The sequence below is a fragment of the Vulpes lagopus genome, chromosome 7 (genome assembly GCF_018345385.1).
Source record: "Vulpes lagopus strain Blue_001 chromosome 7, ASM1834538v1, whole genome shotgun sequence".
Classification (NCBI taxonomy): Eukaryota; Metazoa; Chordata; class Mammalia; order Carnivora; family Canidae; genus Vulpes; species Vulpes lagopus.
The window spans coordinates 72,859,372-72,884,310 of record NC_054830.1 but is presented as its reverse complement, the minus strand read 5'-3'; the positions used below and the strand labels follow the sequence as shown (position 1 = coordinate 72,884,310).

Genomic DNA, 24,939 nt, shown 5'->3' with positions numbered 1-24,939 from the left:
CCCTATTTCAGGTTAGTTTTGTTGATGTCAGATGTGTATATGACATGTATATGGTTGTTTTTAACCCTTTCTGGGTTTTTTTTAGAGGAAACTGAAGATAAACTCCTTGATACTTTTTTTTTTCTTTAGCAACTTGTTATCACTGGAATCAAAGGGAAAAGTGATCTCTTTTTGCATTGGTTGTATTTGTATGTCACAAATAAAAGACACTTTGTTCAAAAAAAAAAAAACATTCTATGTTCCATATTCAACAAATGAAACATTTTAAATAAAAAAAAGAACCAGTTTTAAGAAGTTATTAGAATTCACTCTGGATTCTGTAAGGGGGAGTATTATACTCTATAATACAATGGCTTAGCAAGAATGAAAGAACATATTCTCAGCCAATGGAGAATGAATGTTTGACTGTCCTGTGTCCAGAAAAATAAAAGACCCAGAAGTGGAATATTATGCTGTGTTGTAGAAAATTATAGAAAAGTCTAAACTGCTCATTAGAAAAATTTTATTTTCAAGGTTGTTTATATCTATTCATGCTATTTCTACTTCCTAATAAAACATGTTGGGCCATACACTACTGCATAAATTTAATTATTAGAAGCATCCAATTTATACATAATTAGGCAGTTTACACTTTCAGAGTTTAAGACATTTGAAAATGTTTTTTAAATATAACAAGCAGGGATGCCTGGATGGCTCAGTGGTTGAGTGTCTGCCTTCGGCTCAGAATGTGATCCCAGAGTTCCAGGATCGAGTCCCACATCAGGCTCCCTGCATGGAGCCTGCTTCTGCCTCTGCCCATGTCTCTGCCTCTTTCTGTGTGTATCTCTCATGAATAAATTAAAAAAAAAAAATCTTTAAATAAATAAATAAATAAATAAATAAATAAATAAATAAATAAAACAAGCAATAATTTTTAAAATATTTCTATTATAGGGAAATGTATAAAAGATCTAGAAAGAGGTAAATACCTCTATTTACTAAAAAGATCATGAATAGATTTCAGTAGTGTGGATCTAAATACAAAATGTTTAATAAACAAAAACTAAAAAACCCACAGAAGTTGGCTAGGAAAAATCATAAAGAATGCTAAAAAACCCACAGAGGTTGGCTAGGAAAAATCATAAAGAATGAATCTCAATTAATTGTAGGATAGAGGGATCCCTGGGTGGCGCAGCGGTTTGGCGCCTGCCTTTGGCCCAGGGCGCGATCCTGGAGACCCGGGATCGAATCCCACGTCGGGCTCCCGGTGCATGGAGCCTGCTTCTCCCTCTGCCTGTGTCTCTGCCTCTCTCTCTCTCTGTGACTATCATAAATAAATAAAAAATTAAAAAAAATTAAAAAAAATTGTAGGATAGATTGATAAATATTATGTAAAATTCATTATGTGTCAGATTTTAGGAGTCCCAACCTACTCAAGTCCTGAACATTAGCCACCCGTTTTGGGTGGGAGGAGCCATCTCTGGAAAGAAGGAGAGTTCCTTGTCTGCAGAATGAATGAAGTGTTCACTCATGTCCTGGCATCATCCCCTATGCTTGATTATACTCATTGTCTTTCTTCTCCTTGTCCATGTTTGTAGCTTAAATCATGCTGACAGAAAACAACAAAGAGACACAACCTATTTTCCATGATGAAAACAAGGAGGGAAAAGATAGTCATATCTTTTTTTGTTTTTCTTCATTATTCTTTGCTATCAGATACTTGGCGTCCCCTCCCCATTATTTCCTTTTGTCTTCTTCATTTTCCTCTCCATCCCCCTACTCTTCCTTTTCTTGACCCTTTCTTTTCTGTGATCTTCATCATTACCCCTTTTCTCTTTTTCCATGTCTTTTCTTCTTTTCCTGAAAGACTTCAAATTACATATCAATCATTAAACAAGGTTGAAGTCGGTACTCAGCTTCTGAGGACTTACAAATCAAGATATCAAAAGCTCACCACTAGAAATATTTTAAAGCCTTTATGAATAAACAGTGCAGCACCCTAACAAAGATCACCAGAAAAGCCTGTTAACCCAACAAAACTGAGTTTATTAAACTTACCAAAGCAGAGGACATCATTATCTTGATAATTTTAAATATGTCTCAAAAGGGAAAAGTTTTGGAAAGTCTTGAATTTTGGAGTCTGGGGTAAAGTGGCTTAAGGCAGGTCTTTTAAGATAGTCAATGAACTGGGGAAAACATTTATGATGTATCCTTTAGTATTGCTGTACCATCGGGCCAAGAATCTTAAAGCAAGCCTTGATAACCTGTTGCTCTGATTAGCAAACTGTGTCTAGGTGATGAAATTTTGTCCACATCATTTACCTAGATAGTTTGGTTTATAAAAATTTCTTCAAGCAAAAAAAAAAAAAAAAAAAGAATTATTTACTGTGTGTCAGGTTTATCTCCTTGGTTAAAAATTTCTTGAGAAAAGAATTGAATCATATTGACATGAGTGGTCTCAGTTCTTAGTCCCTTAGAATTTAATTATGGTTAAATTCCGTGGGAACAGTGGTCTTAGTTTTTACAGAAGGAATGGTCTCAGTTCAACATAGAGAAAAGTATTAAATAAAGTCTCTCACAATATACTCTGGAAAGAAGGTAAAATACATGCTGGACAATTCTCCATCAGGGAAAGTACTGTACCCTGTGGGTATTTGGAAATATGTCCAGGAAGTATTATTTGCATTTAGAGGCTAGTGTTAAGGGATGCTAAATGAATAACTATATGTAAAGCATCTCATACAACAGAATTATCATAGCTGAAATACCAATAGAGCCCCTCTTAGAAAACAATGACTGGCTGATAGTAACTTTAGGTAGAGTTCCTCTTGTTTAAAAGCCACACTAGAAGTATATAGATTAGCAACTCGTCACTTTATAATAGTCCACTCCATTAACATGTCAGAAAATTCTCTTGTTTTCAACATTCCAAAAAAACCCATGAAGAACTAAGAAGTAGATTAAATAAAGTTGGAAGGGATATCTACTATCCTAGGTAACACAATCAAGATTCAATTTTTTTCTCAAAAAGAATAAAAGAAATGGGAAATTCAACAGGAACAAAATTTAGTATTCATCCATCAAAGTAAAATCAAGTTGGCTTCCAGAAGACCATATGTAGCAGTAGTTTAAGCAAGGAAGTTAAAGATTCAGCAGATCACAAAATTAATACGAACCTACAAATTTAGTGAAAGTTGGTTTAAATTATTGGAAGAACACTAGAGTGCCAATTTCAAAGCACAGTAGGAGAAGCATATTAGATTATATACATCGCATTTTATGAGAGACATTAGCAAAACAAAATGGAGCCAGGAGAAAATAACCAAGATGATGAAGAGAGTAGAGAGACCTTGGCATATCCATACTGTATGAGAAATTAAGTAATAGGGGCTTACAGCCTGGAGATAGGAGTCTCGATATTCAACATGTGGTTTGCTGACCAACAGTATTGGCTCACCTGAGAACTCAATAGAAATGCAGAAACTCAGATCTCATCCCAGATTCATTAAGTGAGAATCTGCATTTTAACAAGGTGCCAGGTAATTCTTACATGTACATTCATGTCTTATAAGTGGTTGGAGGAGTGTTTCTTGATCTTACCTGAAAGTAATAATCATCTGATGTGTGTGATAGAAATGCTGATTCCCTAGACCCAAACTCAGACTTTTGGGTTCAGAATTTCCTGGGGAAAAGACTAGGTGATCTGTAGGTTTAGCGAGTGCCATGTGATCTTAATCAGGCAAATTTGGGAAACTGTTCCAATTCCCAGAACTAGATGTAGAAAGACTGTTAAGATCAGCTAGATTTTGACTATAATTTCCAAAACTTTGTTCTATCAGAAGAATATGCTGCTTTGGGAGGTAATGAGCCCTGGTCACAGAGCTATTATAAGTAGAGGCTCACCATCTCTCAGAAATGACAAGGAAGGGAAGTTTGTTCTCTGTAGGAGGTAGAACTAGATGATTCTATGTTTCCTTCCAAATATAAAATGTAGAGTCTTCTAAATCCAGCTGTGATTTCTCAAACCAATTTGTAGAGATACTTGATAGTAAAAGCCAGAGGCAAATCCAAGAATAAAAAATTTTGACCCCCGTTTCAGTGGGCCCATTCCCACTGCTGCCTTTCATTAGAATTTGCTGGTAATTCATCTAAACTGTGATCCCAGTGGCACCAGGAACTGAAAATAGATCCACAGGTTCCAGGAAGTAATTAACGGTTTTTCTACTGAGCTCAGCTTGAATTAACTTCGAGGAGTCTTGCAGCTGCCTAGATTTTTCACACCAAGTCATGTCATGGTGCATAATTTGATGCTGTAATTTATTCACAGTTAATTCTTATTAAATGAAGCCCAGTGGCAGTTTTACCGTAATAAGGAAAGAAAGTACTCCTTGTTTTATTGCCAGAAAACTGTTCACTGAGGTGAAAAATCAAGACTCACCTATGATCTGTTAATATACAGGTAATTGTTATGTGGTGCTCTCCAATTGAGCAGCTACACGAGTTCTCAAATGGAACTGCGATGAAGTTCCACCTCTATTTCTCTTTTATGACTCTGGTTATTTGAAGATTACATTCAATTAGAGTTTTGCCCTTCTGTTTCAAACTCTAGCACCAAGTTACACCACTCACTCAGGATTTTGCAGCAGTTATTGTAAGAAAATCAGACAGCCATCATTTCATCCAGGCATGCTCGCTCCCTCTCTCTTATGTATTAAAGTGTTGTGGAGGAAAAAAAAAATTAGTTGCTCTGAGCAAGAAGGGAGAGCGGAGCAAAGGGGAGAGAGAGGCTCTGACAGGTGTGAAAATTGGCTTTGTCAGTCTAAGGTGTGGACCTTAAATGCATAATCCGTACCCCATGCCAGTATGCATCACTTGTGTGAGTTAAGATTGGTGTTAGGGGTGTTGCCATGACTGGATAGAAGTAGAAAGAGGGGAAAGGAAATGTATGAGATTTTGTGATGTTCAAATAAAGTCATTTGCTGGTAACTTTGTTTTGTTTCTTTTTTTTTTTAAAGAAACAATATTTTCCTCAAGTTTGAATCTAAAAAATAACACTTGATCCTGCTCAGTGAGTGGCGTTATCGCCCATCAACCATTTCATGCTAGAAATAATAATGCTGCCCAGTCATGCAGTCATGCTCAGTTCTCCCTCCCAGCCCCACATTCAATTTGTTCACCAAGTCCTGTTCATTTTGCCTGTTAAAATGCTCTTGAAAATAACACATGTTCACCAAACTCATAAGTTAATAATTCATCCATTTATTTACCATGTATTGGTAACATGGTAACAATTATGTATTGGACAGTCTCACAGAAAAGATTTAAAGAGTGCACTAACCAAGGTCCCTACTAATAAGCTAGCCCCTAAATGATAGAATGAGCCTCTATCTTCTCTCCCTCACATAAATCTTTTTCTCCGACCAGTACATTTGTATGAAGGTATCTCTATGGCAGGTCTGACTCCACTAAAATCTAAATGACTCCCAATTGGGTGTCATCATTAAAGTCACCTGAATTCTTTGGAAAGAAAGAAAAACAGAGAAGGAAGGAAGGAAGGAAGGAAGGAAGGAAGGAAGGAAGGAAGGAAGGAAGGAAGGATTGTATAACTCACACAAGTAGGTCTCATCCCTATAACTCTGGTACACAGGATCCTCCAGACCTAGAGTGTGGCCCATAAACAGCATGACAAGGGATTCTGATTCACAGCCAATTTTGATACCTGTTGCCCTAACCAGCCTTTTCACAAACAGCCACTCCTTTTTCTCTCACCACCATCCTGTCTCCCTCTGGCTGGGATCATCTACGTTTTTTCCCTTTGCGAACCCAAGAAGCCAATTTTCAGAACTCCCTTTAATTGTCACCTCCTGTCTAAAGACTTATTTGCCCCACCTCCACCAACGAGTTTCCCTTTTTTGAGTTTTCATACTTTGCTCACTGTGCTAGCCTCTTAGTACATTGTCTCATATATGTATGGAGGAAGGAGAAAAAGGAAGGGAGGGTGGGGGACAAGGACATCTCCTTTGTTGGTTATCACTGGAGCCAAGTCAGCAAAAGTTGACTTTTTACTAGGCTGCCTGGAATTCTTATCTAGGGGAATTTAGAAAACACTAGACTAAAGGCTTCAGCCAAAATACATAGCTTGATGCTCAAAATTCTCTATAATCTGCTCAGACCCGCCATATACATAATACTTCACATTCTCTAAGGTACTCTAGCCTCCAGTCCATTGATTCACAATCATGTTTTCAAACCAAAATAACTGTGAAGCTTTGTAAATAACTCACACAAGTAGGTCTCATCCCTATAACTCTGGTACACAGGATCCTCCAGACCTAGAGTGTGGCCCATAAACAGCATGACAAGGGATTCTGATTCACAGCCAATTTTGATACCTGTTGCCCTAACCAGCCTTTTCACAAACAGCCACTCCTTTTTCTCTCACCACCATCCTGTCTCCCTCTGGCTGGGATCATCTACGTTTTTTCCCTTTGCGAACCCAAGAAGCCAATTTTCAGAACTCCCTTTAATTGTCACCTCCTGTCTAAAGACTTATTTGCCCCACCTCCACCAACGAGTTTCCCTTTTTTGAGTTTTCATACTTTGCTCACTGTGCTAGCCTCTTAGTACATTGTCTCATATATGTATGGATAAAATCACCTCTTTTGTTGAATTGAGTCTTCTTACCTGAAACAGTGATATTTTTGTCCCTATATGCCTTATATCCTAGGAACACATCTAAAAAAAAGTTGGAAAATAGGATGGAAGAAAGGGGAGGTTATTGAGAAAGTGCACAATGGGAGGCATTTGGGTGCTATTACTCTTATTCTTCAATTTCTTCACCAGAGGAGTGATTATACTGATGTGTTCATTTTATGGTAATTCATTGAACCATACACTTTTGTGTTTATCTGTTTATATATGTTTTACCTCAGTATTTAGCTTAAAAGAGAGAAAAAGAGATGGAATGAAAGTGTCCACGATAGTGAAGATAAACCCAAAGTCCAAACTCAGAAAGGAGACTACCTGGCTACTTGTTTCTCTTCCACATTATCTTTGCCCTGAGCCATTTTCTTTAAAGAAGTCTCTGCCATGTATGCCTACTGGTTGTGTCTTTTATCAAATGGGAATCATGGAATTTATGGTATAGTTCTTGACAATCTGGTGTATCTTTTAAAATAGGGAGAATCAGATTACCATTAATTGATTTGAAAATCAAAAATTCTGATTCTAATCAAATTCTGAGTCAAAAATTCTGATTCCCAGCATTTTATGCCTTGACAATTTAGTAGTTGTGAACCTCAAACACATTACTCTTTGTTTTTTTAAGATTTTATTTATTTGAGAGAGAGAGCATGAGCAAGGTGAGGGGCAGAGGGAGAAGGAGAAGCAGCTCCCTGCTGAGCATGGAGACCAATGTGGGACTCAATCCCAGGACCCCAAGATCATGACCTGAGCCAAAGGCAGCCACTTAACTATAAGCCACCCAGGTGCTTCATTATTCTCTGTTTTTGAGACACAGCTTCCCATTTAATAAAATTGATTTTTCATTTTTCGTTCTAGTACATTTTATTAAATGTACTAGATGCTAGACTCTACTACTATATATGCTAGAATTGGGGCTCAACACTAGAAACTAGACAAGTTTACTGCCCTTAAAATACTGACTATTGGGGAGACGTATTATTATAATATAGGGTAAGAAGTACCATAAAAGCCCTTTGTGGAATGTGTATGTGTATCAGGAAAGATGAATACCTCCTGTCCAATCTACCACATATCAGTGTCCTGTTGTGAGCCTCTAATGATGCGTACATTTTCATCCCACTTGGATGGGAGAAGAGGAAGAGGGACAGATTATAGAATAAAAAGCAGACTATTAAAGTTAAAGCCTTGGGTGAGATTGACAGTTCCACTTCTAAAGTTGACTCTTGGGACACCTGGGTGGCTCAGGGATTGAGCTTCTGCCTTTGGCTTAGGGCATGATGCTGGAGTCCCAGGATCAAGTTCCACAAGGGCTCCCTGCGTGAAGCCTATTTCTCCTCCCTCTGCCTGCATCTTTGTCTCTCTCTCTCTCTGTGCCTCTCATGAATAAATAAATAAAAATCTTTAAAAAAATTAAACTTGACTCTTGGCTAATTCTTGACTGGTGGTTGCCTATTATAGTTACTTCAACTAATACTTACTGAATCCCAATCATGTGCAGGGTATTTGGTTAAAGCCTAAAAATAAAGCAGAAAAAAAAAGATAGAGTTCATCTCTTTGCCTTTGGAAGTTCACAGGAGGAACAGACAACCAGAAAATAAAAATGACGCCATAAGTAGTATAACAAGGAAGTAGAGTTTATGTTTGTACATTCATGTCTGAGAGAAGCTGACCTAAATTTGGGAAGTTGGGTAAACCTTTCCAGGAATGAAGGGTAAAGAATTAACCAAGAAAGGAGAAGAGTAAAAAAATAAAATAAAAAATAAATAAATAAATAAAAAATAAAAAAATAAATAAAATAAATAAAAAAGAAAGGAGAAGAGTGTGAAGTTATGGGTTTAGTGATTCATCCGGTGGGAACAACTCAGACAAGGATCCAAAGGAAAGAAAATGACAAGTTCAGGCAACTGAGAGAAGTGCAGAACATCCATGAGGAAATAAATGGTAACTTCTGAGGCTGCAGAGGCAGGTGCAAACCAATTCGTATAGGCCCTCCCAAATTTGGGAAACCAGGTTCCAGAGTTTTGACTTACATTCTGGAGGTCAACAGAGGTCCCAGAACCCCTTGTAAGCATTTGAAGTAGCAGAGTGATCTTATATGAGTTATACCTAAGAAAAAAAAATCCCTTAAATTTCAGTTTGAGAAATTCCCTGTGGTGAGGGCCAGATTGGGGTAGGAAAGTAAACCAGCTTCTACTCCCACTTAGTATGTGGTGTGCTGGACCATAAGTGAAGGTGCAGGATAAGCATGGTACACTTTCAAGAAGTTTATATTTTACTTAGAATTGGGGCTAAAGGGATCCCTGGGTGGCGCAGCGGTTTGGCGCCTGCCTTTGGCCCAGGGCGCGATCCTGGAGACCCGGGATCGAATCCCACATCGGGCTCCCGGTGCATGGAGCCTGCTTCTCCCTCTGCCTGTGTCTCTGCCTCTCTCTCTTTCTCTCTGTATGACTATCATAAATAAATAAAATTAAAAAAAAAAGAATTGGGGCTAAAGTTTGTATTCCATATTTTTAGGATGTTCCACGACATACCTGCCACATATACAGAGTCAGCAGCACCTTACTGCTGTCAGGGGCCAGCCTCATGTTTTCATCATGAAAACTCACAGAGTAGAACATTTTATTTGCAACAGATTAGGAAACTTGGAACTTTTGTCTAGTCCCTGTGGCTTCCCAAAGAAACAAAGTAACTAAGATGACAGCGCTTCTCTGCCACAGTTTGTGACTCAGTACTAAGCAGCAGTCATCAATATAAAAGCCATGAGATGTACTTAGATGTTTATTTAAAGTATGGGCTTTATTATTGGGGAGATGCAAATTAGTCTAAATTTCAGTATCTGTTGTGTGAAAAAAGAAACTGAACAATTACCACATGAAACTCTCTTTCAGCAACATTTAAAAGCCAATCATGCAAATTTTGAAGGCAAATCATCAGAAGTTTTGGAGCTAAAAAGAGAAATGTCTTGACTAGGAGCAAAACAATAAAAAGAACAATCAAACAAGCAAATGAAAAATTGTCTGACACTGTCTTCCAGATCACTTTCAAAAATCATCTTGGAAAGAAATCTCATATTTAGAAGTACATTTAGAAAAGTGCTATGCTGCAAATATGGCCAAATCTGTTTGAATCAAAAAGGGGTAACCAAATACTTCCCATAGAGATCTCACCAACCAACATATTTTAATATATTCTAGACGTAAGAACAACTCGTTAGGAGACCGATGTTAACCTGCTATTCTTTTTAACAACTGCTTGCAAACAATATTATAATTTGGAAAATATTTGTAATTATTATTATAAAGACATGTCCCATAACTGGAGTACGTTTTCTAGTAAAAATGAGTTTTAAATTATGTGTAGAGATTTCCTGGGTGAATATATTATTTGTGACTTTTCTGTGAACTGGGAGTTGTCCCAGGATACTTGATGTCATCAACATGGTCTGGAAATTAGCCTTGTAGTCGTCCACTTCTTATCATAAGCATCTTAAAGACATCTAGACATTAAGTGAATAAAACACAAAACCCCCACAGATCTAAATAATTTAACAATTGTAACATAAGCCTAACTAATTCTGTGTCTTTCTCATGCACCTGTTCCCTTAGGAACCATACCAACAATTAGTGCTTCGATAGCAGCAAGCAACACAGAGCAGACACTGCACTGGAGGGGTAAGCTACACCCAGCATGGGGAGTCCGTTATTACAGGAAGACTTAATTCTGAAGGGAGCTGATGAGGGAAGGCTTAAAAGTGACAATAATTTATGTGCATGCCTTAAAAGGTATTAAGTGATTTGGATTCTAAAAGTGTCCAGATCCCAATTCCAGTTCATGGGTGGGAAGTTCTCCCCACCTCCCAAACAATTCTCTGGACACCCATGGGTGTCCTACAATTCTACTCAATTCTGATCCCATCTACCCAGAGGTCATGTCAGATTCCACAGTTTAAGGGGTCACTCCTATAAGACTCACCTACCTCTCTACTTCAGATGACAGTTGCCAGTCCAAATTGTTACCTATACTTCAGACCAACTGGCTAAAAATCAGAGGTTCCCAAGACCTCTTCCTTTGACTCAATTGATTGGGCAGAATGGCTGACAGAGCTCAGAATATCTGTTTACTGGAAGCAGGAAATCTGTTTACTGGAAGCTGGAAACTTCCATGCTATCTCTGAGGGAGCCCCTGTACCCACACCTCCACCTGTCCACCAACCTGGAAGCTCTCTAAAACCCTGTCATTTGGGGGTTCTATGAAGGATTCGTTATAAAGGCATGATTGAGTTAATCATTACTCAATCACTTCTCTCTCTTCCCTGGAGGAGACTGGGAATGGATGTGGGGTCAGGTACCTGAAGGGTCAGATTCTCTAATCTTGTAGTTGGTTCCCCTGACAATGAGCATCCTTATGCAGAAGTCACGGAAGGGCTTTCCAAAACTCATTTTTTTAACATAATAAAAGATACTTTTATTACTCTTATCACAGGAAATCCCAATGGCTATATGAGCCAGGACTTAGGACAGAACACATATTATGAGAAATATATGTGGTCATCTGGGTGTTTTGTTTTGTTTTGTTTAGGTGCTGTGCTTTAACCTATATAATGTTTAGAAATATTTAAGGAGTCTTAAAGTAAGAAAGTGAAGAAGCTCAGCTTTGACAGGTCTCAGAGGACTTGCACATGTTATGGAGTTAGGTAGGCACCTATTTTGGAACACTAGGGATGTGGTATTTCTATCAGTTTCTTTTATTTTCAGTATAAGCCTATTTTCCTCTTTTAAGCTGCTGTGCCAGGGGACTCTCAAGCAATTGAACTTTGCAGGCCCCAGTGACTTTTTGGCCATCTGCCACATAGCCCCTTTCTTAACTATAAAGCTATACCACAAAATTGAAACTAGAAGAACATGGTACCTCAGGGTTTGGGCAATTCCATTTCAAGAAATAATTTATGTAATTAACAACCCAGAAAGAAACAAAACTGTGAGATATTGTACAGATATATATATATATATATATATATATATATATATATATATTAAAAAACACACACAAAAAAAACCTTATTTCTAGATTTCTGTTACAAGCTAGGAAAGCCTGAGTATCAGTGCCTCAACAGAGAAAAGTTGTAAGTTAACTTCCCTGGTGACAATTTTTTTAATCCTCCATTTCCTAAAGCAGAAGTCTTTCCTGCTCCTATGTAATACCTGATTATCATATACTGAGTGTAGTTTTTGACAAATTCATTTGACTAATATTTATTTCTGGAGCTCTGAATCTTCTCTCATTACCTTATTACTATTTTTTTAACGAGCCATTTAGTTCATTTAGCACTCAGCAAAGGTAAAGTTTCCTCTCCTAGTTTAAGCCAAAAATTCTCAAAAATAGTTGGATGAGGAGTTATTTTTTAAAAATATCTGTAAGTAAGGATGCCAGGGCCAACAGTAACAATCTATAAATGCTATTTTTAGTGAATATGTCCGTTTATGCCACAAGACTATAAATTACTTGAAGACGTATATATATATATATATATATATATATATATATATATATATTATTTTCCTAGCAGAAGTCTCACACAGAGTGGCTATGCCAATAAATCTTGATGAATGAATAAATGAAATGGAAAAATTAATAAAGGAAATATCTAAAATATTACTGATTTAATGGTATATTTAAGAAAGTTCTTAGATATACAAATTAGTTATTATAAGGCACTTTACAACGAATACCAAGGACACTGTTTGTCCCGGTGGTTACATCAAATTTTGTCTTCTATGAAATCATCCTGAAAAGTAAATTGTGAATGTTATTTCTAAATGACTCAGAAAATGAAAACCCCAAAGATATTACTGGGGAAGGGTGGGGGTGGGAAGAAAGACATTTCATGGAAATAAGGAATAAACAAACAAAGCTCCTAATTATGACTCAAGAAAATATATTGGTAGCACAGTGTTGAAACAAATTGTCAATTCTGTCGTGACTTCTTTTTTTTTTCTGTCTTGATTTCTGATGTTAAGGACTTTTATATTTCTGTATACATAGTTCCTTGTATATATAAAGCATTTCTTTCTCTGTCAGGCGCATTTTGGAGTTCTTTGAGAAATTTTCAAATGCAGTCAAATTGTTACAGTTTTGCTGTCAAAAAAAAAAAATTAATGAGAGCGAGAAACTCTGCTCTCAGATTGCCCTGAGCTTCCATTTCTGATATCGTTCTGCATCACAACTTCCTTCTTCCTTGTCGAGATCTCTTCTGCTGGAACCTGGGCTCTTTGTGTCCAGAAACCATGTGTAGTTGTTGTATTACCAGCAACCAGCTCAGTGCCTCACTCATAAGGGGTAAAGTTAGTAGATTCCTAAGGGGTAAAGTTAGTAGATTCTTATGTAATGAGCAAGTGAAAGAATAAATGAGCAAAAACCTGCCTCTGGAATATCTGTAGAAACCAATTTCAGGTTTATGCACTGGCAGATGAAGAAGACGGTCAGAATTAGTCAGAAATAAAAACTATATTTTCTACAGCCAGAATTTAAAAAAATTTGTCATGTTTCACATGGACCTGAGCTTTACTGCCTCACTTCCCCTGCTGTTTGGATTTCAACATGGTGAAGGAAAATCGAACATTTACAGGATGCATTATTAGGAGACCAGATCTGTGCAATAATAAAACCACAAAATGAAAAATGAAAATTTAGGCTCCCTTATCTGGAATTATGATACAAGTAAACATTGGGTGGATTCTACGTTTTTTTTAAATAGGAAAAAAAAAAGACCAAAACAAGTTTTATCTTATAATGTTATTACTGCCCTTTTCAGTTAATGAATCGTCTTTAAAAATTAAAATTGGCAAGCATATATTTGGTGTATATATAGTTTCTACATACATGTGCTAGATTCTTATAACAACATACATTCAATAAAAAATTATTAGTAGATAGATATTATTTGAACTTCATAAAACCTTTAGAGGCAGCTACATTTTAGATATTGTTGTATTTACTGGTTGGGAAAATGAGTGTTAAAGAAGTGAAATTACTTGCTCACCCAACAGAGCCAAGATTCAAGCATGGATCTAGACTGTAGTCACGTGAAATGTGCCAGCCTGCGTGGCCTTCGGTTCCCAGAGACCTTATGAAAGGTATGTGGGAGGGAAACAGCGTTCCAGTCTGGCTTTCACCTGGACCACTTTCCCGTGTGCTTGCTTGGCCTGCCTGTGACCATGGCTTCCCAGTCGTGTGCATCATTAGGGCCCCGGTTCTTCCATTCCTCACCTACCCATTTACCTGCTCTTGTCACCCCCTCCCCCAGCCTCAAACCCAGTTCTGAACTGATATTAATCCTCTTGCTTCCAACTCAGAAAAGTCATCAGACTTTCTCCGGAGATGCTGGCATCCCAGACTGTCATTAGGACCAAGTTTAGCATATTCAAGATCAGTCTGGGGTCTAAGATGCATGCTAAGTGCCATATAATCCTGGCACTGAACCTAGCTGTCAGCCCTCTCAGCTTCGGCACCAAAGGGGGAAACAAGGATCCCAGTGGCATCTGTGCTTAGACCTCCTGAGAGTCCCAGGAGGGGGTGCAACCTACTCAACTTTCCTCTGCAGAAACAGAAGCATGGACTTCCGGATGTGGGTCAATATCCATGAGAGAAACAACCCATGTAGGTGCTATTCTCCTATAATCTGGAGACCACGACAGTCCCATCTGCTACAATACTAAAAAGCAGGGAGTTGCAGTGTTTCTCAAGGGGGTAGAACCATCGCATAATACAACAGCTGGATTTGACCCAGGGCTGGTCCCCCAGGGTTTTACCCCTGCTACTTAATCAGCACCTTAAGTTGTCTTACTTCCCTCCCTGCCAACCTCCCAACCTCCTCCCAATACTCTGGACATCAGCCCAGAAAGGCTCTTTCTATCCTTGTACTAAGAACCAGAGGCACCTGCTTCGAAGTCAGACCTCAGGAGCTTCAGGCGGCAGTGCACTTACAAGTCATAAAACTTTTTTTTTTTTTTTAATTGTCTCGCTTTGTCTTTAAAGAACCGGTAGTGAATTTTCAATTCACAAATTAAAATTCTCGAGATTTCACAGATGAGGAAAATGAGCTTCAAGGAAATTGGAAGAAATGTAAAACTAGTTTAAGTCAGAGCCCACATGTAAATGTAGGCAGTCCGATTTCAGCTCTGGGGTAGCGGCAGGGGGCAGTAGGAGGTGGTGGGTAGGAGAAAGACTTCACCTCCACCTGTGATGCTCTGATAGCTGCTGCCCAAGGCAGTGCCATACACCGAGGAGGTCTTTCTTGGCACAGGAATTAAATTTCAGTGATGCTCAATTAGCAGTGACCTACTGGTAATGGCAAAAAGCACCAAGATAGCATTTGGACCAATTTTAATCCCAGTTGCTTCAGTCCCGGTGAACTGGTAATGGAACCACCCAGTGAGCAAGCATAGATCAGAGGACTTCAGATCTTAGCTGTCCTGACTCTGACTTGCTGGGGACCCTGGCCCTGACTACCTAACTGTCCAGCTAACTCCGAAGATCTCCAGCATGTCTTCCAGGGCTTCGTGCTCTGCCTCTGCTTACCTTGCACACAGCGCCTGTCCCTTTAGCACATTACCAGTATGCACTGTCTGCAGCTCCACAAAATGGGCTGTTTTGCTCTTATGTCCAGGTCCTTGCTCACACCTTCATTTCTGTCTGGATCATACTTTTCCAGTCTCTTTTCTCTTTTGTCATCTTCCACAAATAAACTTAGCCATTATTATATTTGGGAAACCTCTCTGAATCCCCCTAATTACATGTTACTTACCCCTAATGTGTCTTTCTCTGATCACACACTGTACTGTACCCTCTTTGAGATGACGTCACTCAAATATAAACTCCTGAAGGGTAGAAGCCACATCTAGCTGCTAGAAATATGTCTGGTACATAATATGCCCTCCAAAAATATTTATTAATTTAGTGTTGAATTCTTTCTATTAAAGAGAATTTAATTTCCAAAATTATCTATTATCTATAGGTATTGGGATAGTAGCAGATAGAAATGTAAGGATAGAACCATAATAAATGGCAAGTTAATTTGGGTTAGATTGGGAGGGGCCTTCATGCTGGATATTCTTGATGCGTTTTCCTCCTGAATCCACCCTGTTCTGGGTTCCAGGAGTCTGAACTTTGGGGTCCACATGTACCATGTTCTCTAAGCATCTGACTTCCTTTTGAATTCTACTAGTGGATGCCCCAGAGGGAGATTATAAGGCATATATTGGGACATTTGTTTTCTTAGCTCCCCACTTTGCAGCTGAATCCCAGTCATTTAACTACCAAAGTGCTCATCCTCTATGGGGGTGACCCTCTCCTGAGGCTGCTGCTCTTTCCCAGTTCAGGGACAGAAGCTAAGCTAAGTTTTGCCATCAATTTTGAATTTCTCTTTAGCCTTCCCCCACACACATTCGTTCCTTAAATTTGTAAGTGGTTGCGCGCACCCTCTTCCTACAAGGCACCTAAGCTATACATCTTTACATTGTGTGAGATTGGGACTTAATTCGGTATGAAATGAGAACCAAAAGGTTTTAGAATATAAAGATATCCATACAACTTGAATATTAGCAGGAAAAAAATGACCTATCACACTGTAGTTTCCTTAGGAGCAGAGCCCTTGCCTTATTCGGTGCCATAACCAGCACCTTCAAGACTATATGATATACCTGGCCACCACACATACTTATCAAACATAAGTAACCTTGAAAACAATTGATTAAATCTGCATAGCCTAAAGCTTGAATTTTAATCAAGTACAGACAAAGAGAATGCATTAAAAAAAAAAAAAGAGCCCCTAGTTATTGGAAAGAAAGAGCAACAAAGCAGGTAGATTCCAGAGAAATCCTATAAGCTAACAGCAGGCAATCTAAATGAGTAATTCCCCGAGAGAGCAGGACCTGCAAAGCACCTCTTCCCATGTAGGTGATGTCGTACTGGCTCTGACACAACCATCTTACTGTGACCATAGATAATTCCTCTCAGTGATTAACCGCACTAGGACAGTGCTGCAGTGAGCACTTATTGCTTTATAATCCATAAGGACAGACCGGGAATCGAAGGCATCATTGCCAGCAAGGCACCATTTACCTCGTCCTGCAAACATCACTCTGATATCAAAAGGTGGTTGACTTTGATAAACTTTCCAAGTATAGGGCCTCTGAAGATATTTTTAGAATCAGGAAGCCTGTAAGATAAGTACAAGATGCCAAACAGAACTGAGGAAATAAGGGGAGAAAGGGAGGAGAAATTAAACAAAGAAAAACTCTGCTAGATTTCCGGAACAAATTCTTCTACTTCCCCCTTGTGGCCGAATTTCCCAAGAAAGTGGGATTTCTTTTTCCCTCCAAGCAACATTTCTTATTATTTGGGTCAGATTATAAAAATAAAACTTGTTTATTACAAATGATACAGAAAGTGCATTGGAGCGGATAGATAGAACGCCTTATGGGGAGGCATAAATTCTGCAAGCAGGATTTTATAAATGAATTAATGTTTCCATGAAGGCTTAACCAAGAACAAAGAGATCCATCCAGGAGCTTGACTGGTACAGAAAGGTAAGCTCCATCTGTGGAGAAACTCATCTAATTCTCGTGATCACCCTGTGTGGTAAATAGCGTTATCCCCAAATTAGTAATCTAAGAGTGCTATAAAAACTATTATATATTTGCTGCCTACTGTGTTCTAGCATGTGCTAGCCTTCTGCACAAACTCATTTAATCTTTAAAACATCCCTGTGGGATTAGGTGAGAAAACCAACTTTATTTAATTTCCCAAGGTACTATAGCTTATAGACGACAGAGGTGGACCTTTAACCTGTCCTTTGAACTACAAATTCTCCAGTATTTCCACCATTCCATGTTGCTCATCATTTTCCCTCTGAATTCCTCTTTTTATCTTTCTACCCAGTTATTTCTTCTTCTTAAAAAGACTTATTTATTTATTTATTTGAGATGGGGGCAGAGAGAGAGAGGGAGAAAGAGAATCTTCAAGCAGTATCTGTGCTGAGCACAGAGCCAGAGATGGGGCTCAATCTCAGGACCCTGAAATCATGACCTGAGTGGAAATCAAGAGTTAGATGTGTAACCGACTGAGCCACGCAGACGCACCACCACTAGTTTCTTTAAATTGGTCTTGTACTTCCTGTAGGGACACCCATGACTTCTAGGAGATTCTTCTACCTTTGTACTATTCTGTAAATTTTCTACCTACTTACCAAAGACAGGGTAAAGGTTCTCCTCCTGACTCTGTGCCTTAATTACATACTCATATTAATAATTAGTGGGATAACCAGAATTATAAAATGTGCTTTGTTCTCTTCAACCTACCCTACTCCTGGAGTAGGGAACACTTTCAAAATAGTTCAGCATTATTTTCTTTAAAATTGTAGTAAACACATTTGGATTCAAGAGACAATATGGAGTGGAAAATATCAAATTTTCTGAGTTGGAAGTGGAAGACTAGAGGGGAGCAGAACTTGTGAACCACTGTATTTGGGGACATATTTGAAAAAACTGCAAAATCACTTATGGCTATTCAAAATGCTGTATAACAGAGAGGAGACAAAAGAATGTATTATTTGCTAGTCTATCTCTTTTATCCATTCCAGAGAATCTTAATTCTAATTTTTCAGGACTGCTGGATGTGTTTAATTCTGTCAAGTTACCTCATAATATTTAAGTAACTAGAAAACATATGTTAATTGGCATTTTAAAAATGTGTTATAAAGGTTATTGGAGGAGTTGTTTTAGGGTAAGTGAGCAGAAGTAGATGCAGAAAACATGGGGCAAGTAGTTATCAAATTCTCAATATTTAATATTCTATTTCTTCAATGCAATAGATCATCCATTAATAAGTAAGGACCCAGTTGCTTCTTGGGTTTAATTCCTGGCTTTATAGCTCGCAGAAGTGTGACCCTGAACAAATTACTGACCCCACATTTTTTTAGATTTTATTTATTTATTCATAGACATGCACACACAGAGAGAGAGAGAGAGAGAGAGAGAGAGAGAGAGAGAGAGAGAAAGGCAGAGACACAGGCAGAGGGAGAAGCAGGCTCCACGCAGGGAGCCCAACATGGGACTTGATCTGAGGTCTCCAGGATCAGGCCCTGGGATGAAGGCGGCACCAAACCGCTACACCACCGGGGCTGCCCTGATCCCACATTTGTAGTGATGACAAAAATTTGTTGTGAGGCTCAAATGAGTACTGCTTTAAAGTACTTGGTATAAAGGACATTTGGCCAATGCTTGCTCTTTGTATTAGAGCTTGAAAATTACTTCATCTAAAATTTACCTTCAAGAGAATATCTACTAATGACTGGCTGACCATGTTTATACTGTGACTAGGATCAACACCAGGAACACTCTGGACAGGATTATTTCTTTGGTGATTTTTCTGCTAATAAGACTCCTTTTCATACTTTAAAACCTTGAAAATATATCTTGTATTTATATAACAGTTACATGTTTTCAAATGCAATTGTATGCATTTTTTCATTTGGTCTGGCAACCAACACTTTAGCTTCATGACTACCGTGCTGTTTCTGTGGCCAGTCCCAACACTGGACTCAAGTGGTCTTTTGGTTTTGGGCTTTTCTTTTTTAAGATTCATTTATTTATTTGAGAGGGAGAGAGAGAGAACATGCACATGTGGTGGGGAAGGATAGAAGGAGAAGGAGAGAGAAACTCAAGCAGATTCCTCATTGAGCATGTGTCCCAACACTAGGCTCCCTCCCACCACCAGGAGATCATGACCTGAGCCTAAACCAAGATTCAGACACTTAACTGACTGCCCCAACCAGGTGCCCCTAGACTCTTAAGGTTTTTTTTTTTAATAAATTAATTTTTATTGGTGTTCAATTTACCAACATACAGAATAACACCCAGTGCTCATCCTGTCAAGTGCCCCCCTCAGTGCCCGTCACCCATTCACCCCCACCCCCCGCCCTCCTCCCCTTCCACCACCCCTAGTTCGTTTCCCAGAGTTAGGAGTCTTTATGTTCTGTCTCCCTTCCTGATATTTCCCAACATTTCTTTTCCCTTCCTTTATATTCCCTTTCACTATTATTTATATTCCTCAAATGAATGAGAACATACACTGTTTGTCCTTCTCCGATTGACTTACTTCACTCAGCATAATACCCTCCAGTTCCATCCACGTTGAAGCAAATGGTGGGTATTTGTCGTTTCTAATGGCTGAGTAATATTCCATTGTATACATAGGCCACAGATTCTTTATCCATTCATCTTTCAATGGACACCGAGGTTCCTTCCATAGTTTGGCTATTGTGGACATTGCTGCTATAAACATTGGGGTGCAGGTGTACCGGCGTTTCATTACATCTGAATCTTTGGGGTAAATCCCCAACAGTGCAATTGCTGGGTCGTAGGGCAGGTCTATTTTTAACTCTTTGAGGAACCTCCACACAGTTTTCCAGAGTGGCTGCACCAGTTCACATTCCCACCAACAGTGTAAGAGGGTTCCCTTTTCTCCACATCCTCTCCAACATTTGTGGTTTCCTGCCTTGTTAATTTTCCCCATTCTCACTGGTGTGAGGTGGTATCTCATTGTGGTTTTGATTTGTATTTCCCTGATGGCAAGTGATGCAGAGCATTTTCTCATGTGCTTGTTGGCCATGTCCATGTCTTCCTCTGAGAGATTTCTCTTCATGTCTTTTGCCCATTTCATGATTGGATTGTTTGTTTCTTTGGTGTTGAGCTTAATAAGTTCTTTATACTTGGAAACTAGCCCTTTATCTGATATGTCATTTGCAAATATCTTCTCCCATTCTGTAGGTTGTCTTTTAGTTTTGTTGACTGTATCCTTTGCTGTGCAAAAGCTCCTTATCTTGATGAAGTCCCAATAGTTCATTTTTGCTTTTGTTTCTTTTGCCTTTGTGGATGTATCTTGCAAGAAGTTACTGTGGCCAAGTTCAAAAAGGGTGTTGCCTGTGTTCTCTTCTATGATTTTGATGGACTCTTGTCTCACATTTAGATCTTTCATCCATTTTGAGTTTATCTTTGTGTATGGTGAAAGGGAGTGGTCTAGTTTCATTCTTCTGCATGTGGATGTCCAATTTTCCCAGCACCATTTATTGAAGAGACTGTCTTTCTTCCAATGGATAGTCTTTCCTCCTTTATCGAATATTAGTTGACCATAAAGTTCAGGGTCCACTTCTGGGTTCTCTGTTCTGTTCCACTGATCTATGTGTCTGTTTTTGTGCCAGTACCACACTGTCTTGATGACCACAGCTTTGTAGTACAACCTGAAATCTGGCATTGTGATGCCCCCAGATATGGTTTTCTTTTTTAAAATTCCCTTGGCTATTCGGGGTCTTTTCTGATTCCACACAAATCTTAAAATAATTTGTTCTAACTCTCTGAAGAAAGTCCATGGTATTTTGATAGGGATTGCATTAAACGTGTAAATTGCCCTGGGTAACATTGACATTTTCACAATATTAATTCTGCCAATCCATGAGCATGGAATATTTTTCCATCTCTTTGTGTCTTCCTCAATTTCTTTCAGAAGTGTTCTGTAGTTTTTAGGGTATAGATCCTTTACCTCTTTGGTTAGGTTTATTCCTAGGTATCTTATGCTTTTGGGTGCAATTGTAAATGGGATTGACTCCTTAATTTCTCTTTCTTCAGTCTCATTGTTAATGTATAGAAATGCCAGTGATTTCTGGGCATTGATTTTGTATCCTGCCACACTACCAAATTGCTGTATGAGTTCTAGCAATCTTGGGGTGGAGGTTTTTGGGTTTTCTATGTAGAGTATCATGTCATTGGCGAAGAGGGAGAGTTTGACTTCTTCTTTGCCAATTTGAATGCCTTTAATGTCTTTTTGTTGTCTGATTGCTGAGGCGAGGACTTCCAGTACTATGTTGAATAGCAGTGGTGAGAGTGGACATCCCTGTCTTGTTCCTGATCTTAGGGGAAAGGCTCCCAGTGCTTCCCCATTGAGAATTATATTTGCTGTGGGCTTTTCGTAGATGGCTTTTATAGACTCTTAAGTTTTAAGTCTTCCCAGGAAGGCCAGTATGAGAGCACCCACATTTACCCAATGCATAAGGTTAGAAGCTAGGCTGGAATTTAGAAAATCACTGAAAGCTCATATGAGCTGCCCTCTGCCTCTGAACAACCATAGAAAATATCTGCTGTATTATATGTATAACCCCTAAGAGGTTGTGAATTAAGTATTCAACACTGATACTCATATCATATCATTCATTTCATATATAAATTAAAAACCTATATGTATAGCATTTGTCTGACTATAAAAGCAAAGAAACTATAGAGACATAGGAAAAAGAAAATAAAACAATCCTTTTGTTAGTGAGAGACCCTGTTAACGTTTTAATAACGTTAAAACTTAATTCCACTATTTTTCTATGAGTTTTCATGATTTTACTTTCTTTTCTATAGGATTGAAAACACATGTAGAATTTTTAATCAATCAATAAGTAAAAATATTTATCTCGTGTTACAAAGCCTTCTCAGTGGATATGCAAGATGCAAATATAAATATAAATTGATCTTCAAATGACAATTAATATTGAGGACCCACCTACACACCACCATCAGCACCATGAGGACCAAAGCATAGTTATGTTAGTCTCCTCTTCTGTCCGCATAGTATTTTTGTCATGTGTTCTGAACCATAACAAATCTGTCTTCCTGCACCTACACTCTGAGTTCTTTGAGGACAGGATCTGTGGGTGGTGGTGTCTATCTTGGGGAGAGAGATCAATGTAATAGTGAAGAGAGAGAGAACCCGGGATAATACTGCTTGGGCTGGTTTGTCAACTCCGCTATTTGATACCTTAGGGAGTTAGCTTCCTCACTGAAAAAACAGGACACCATTCTTGGTTTGTTCCAAGAATAAGAGCAGGTGATCCACATATGAAAAACTTAGTGCTTAGTAAATTCTTGATAGATCTTATGTTGTACATCCAGAACCAAACATTGAATGCAGCCTGGAAAAAGTACCCCCAAAATTGAACTAAATATTTTTTGCCTGAACAATAATTATGAAGTTGAGATTGAACAGATCTGATCCAGGCTGTCACTGACTTATTGTGGGAGTTTGGGTGTAATCCTCTCTGAGTTTTGGCCTTCCCACTTGGAATATGGGAATAATGAGTGGCATAAAACCAAACTGTAATAAGGGTTATACAAAGACATGATGCTCAAGCACCATGAGTCAATTTTCCTGAGAATCAATTCCCAGAATTGATGATGCTAATGATTAAGAGATGATAAATGCTTTTCAAGTTTTGGGGGGGTACATTTTACCTCTCTCCTTCCCAGAAAGGCTGTGCCAGTTTTCAATTCAGTAACACAGTACCTGAATTAATGTTTTCCCTTACCAGAAAGGTTATCGTTATTTCTAAAATGATTCGCCAGTTTCATGCTTTCTTTAATTCTTGTTTTTTCTTTTATAGATGTTTTGTTGTTGTTTTTACTGCTGAGGGTTGAGCTTCTCTGTGTTTACAATGATTTGTACTATATGTCTGTGTATTTCCTCTACATTTCTTGTATCCATTTTTCTGTAAGACCACTTCACATTTCCTTGCCAATGGGTAAGGGTTACATATTAGGGATATTGACATGATGATAGATTTTCTTTCTTTTTTTTTTTTTTTTGATGATAGATTTTCTAATCATTTCATGATGATAGATTTTCTAATCATTTCTCTGTTGGAGATCCTAACCAAAGAATGATTATAAAACAGAAGAGGGGCACGTGGGAGGCTCAGTCAATTGAGTATCTGACTCTTGATTTCTGCTCAGGTCACGATCTTACGGTCATGAGATTGAGCCCCACACTGAGCTCCACATTGTGTTAGTAGGCTTGGGGCTGAGACTATTTGAGATTCTTTCTCCTCCTCTCTTCCTGCCCTCTCCTGCCCCCAACTCTTTCTCTTTCTCTCTCTAAAATAAATAAATAAATCTTTAAAAAAATACAGAACAAAAGAAAACACTAAGCCATAAAGGTCTTAACAAATAGTAGCTTTTTTGGTAACATTTTAAAATAACCTCTGAAATCCCAACTATAAACCAGATTCAGACTTAGAAAACTCATTTGTATTAGTCTCCTTATGTCCTATAGAGTTTGTAGCCTCCTATTTATGAGCATTATCACATTAACAAAACCTGAAACTTCTGGGGCACCTATGTCAAATTCTGCAAAGAGAGCTTTAAAATTGTAAAATTTTAAAGTTGTCCCATGACTAAAAAAGAGCCTGCTTTTGCAGTTAGAAGCTTGAGTGAGTTCTCACTGATTAAAGTTTAGAACCTCTTAAAAAACTTAATGAACCAAAACAATTGTTCTAATATTAAACACCCTCTCAGTAAATCTTAAAGAGGTCTAGTATTGAACCAGAATAACCTCTTTTTTTGAAACTCAGAAACCACTCACCTTAATACATAATAAAAGATTTTGAAACATTTTGGCAAAATAGTATTCATTTTCCTTTTCCTCAGGGTTACCCAAAATACCAAAACCCATAGCTTATAAAGAGAATACATGGCCTTTATTTTTAAAAACAAACCACTTAGTAATTGAACTACTACTCTTGGAAGGCTTCTTTCTGTTAACGGATTTTTTTTTTTTTTGTAGCCTTTAGTTCAGTGCTATTAGTGAGAGTTAGATACACCTTCCTTTCTGTCACCAGAACACCTATGTTTATGTGTTTATTATCCCAGAGTCCTCTTTGAGTGGGAAGAAATATTTGTCTCTATATCTGCAGATCCACACAGGGCTCGGTCCTTTATAGTTGTAAAGTAATATTCTACTGAACTGGGTAATGGTGAAGACATATACAAGATCCAAGGCATGAATTTGCTCTCCTCTTGCTGATTATGGGCAGAAAAGAACAATTTCAAAAAATTTAGCCAACATTTTACAAATTGAGATTCTATAGAATAATGTTACCAGAGATTTTTAGAGATCACTGCATAATGGGTGAAAAAAGTTAAATATTTGGGAACCATTTCCTCCTCTTGGATATGCATAATACACCAATGCACCCACAAAGCCTCTGAAGAGCTACTGCAGCATAAGGAAAAGGATTATTTCATACACACCTCTTTCAGCTTCTAAAATAAAGAGACAATAAGTTGTCTGACTTATTTTAAAAGTTGTCTCATGAAAGAGGGATGGAGAGCTAGAAGGTAAGAGTCAATAGAGAGAAGTATAGAATAACAAGCAAGTTGAACT

The 24,939-nt window shown here is 38.2% G+C and overlaps 1 long non-coding RNA gene across 3 annotated transcripts in view; it reads left to right on the top strand.

Annotated features, from left to right (window-relative positions):
• The window catches only part of LOC121496018, a 122,799-nt gene that overhangs the window by 21,377 nt on the left and 76,483 nt on the right, over positions 1-24,939 (top strand). For 2 of the 3 annotated variants that reach the window (XR_005989088.1, XR_005989087.1), the window contains exons 4-5: positions 10,290-10,355; positions 13,731-13,817. The exons of the other annotated variant lie outside the window; for it this stretch is intronic. This is a non-coding gene — a long non-coding RNA (uncharacterized LOC121496018). The remainder of the gene's footprint in view (positions 1-10,289; positions 10,356-13,730; positions 13,818-24,939) is intronic. 3 annotated transcript variants of the gene reach the window in all.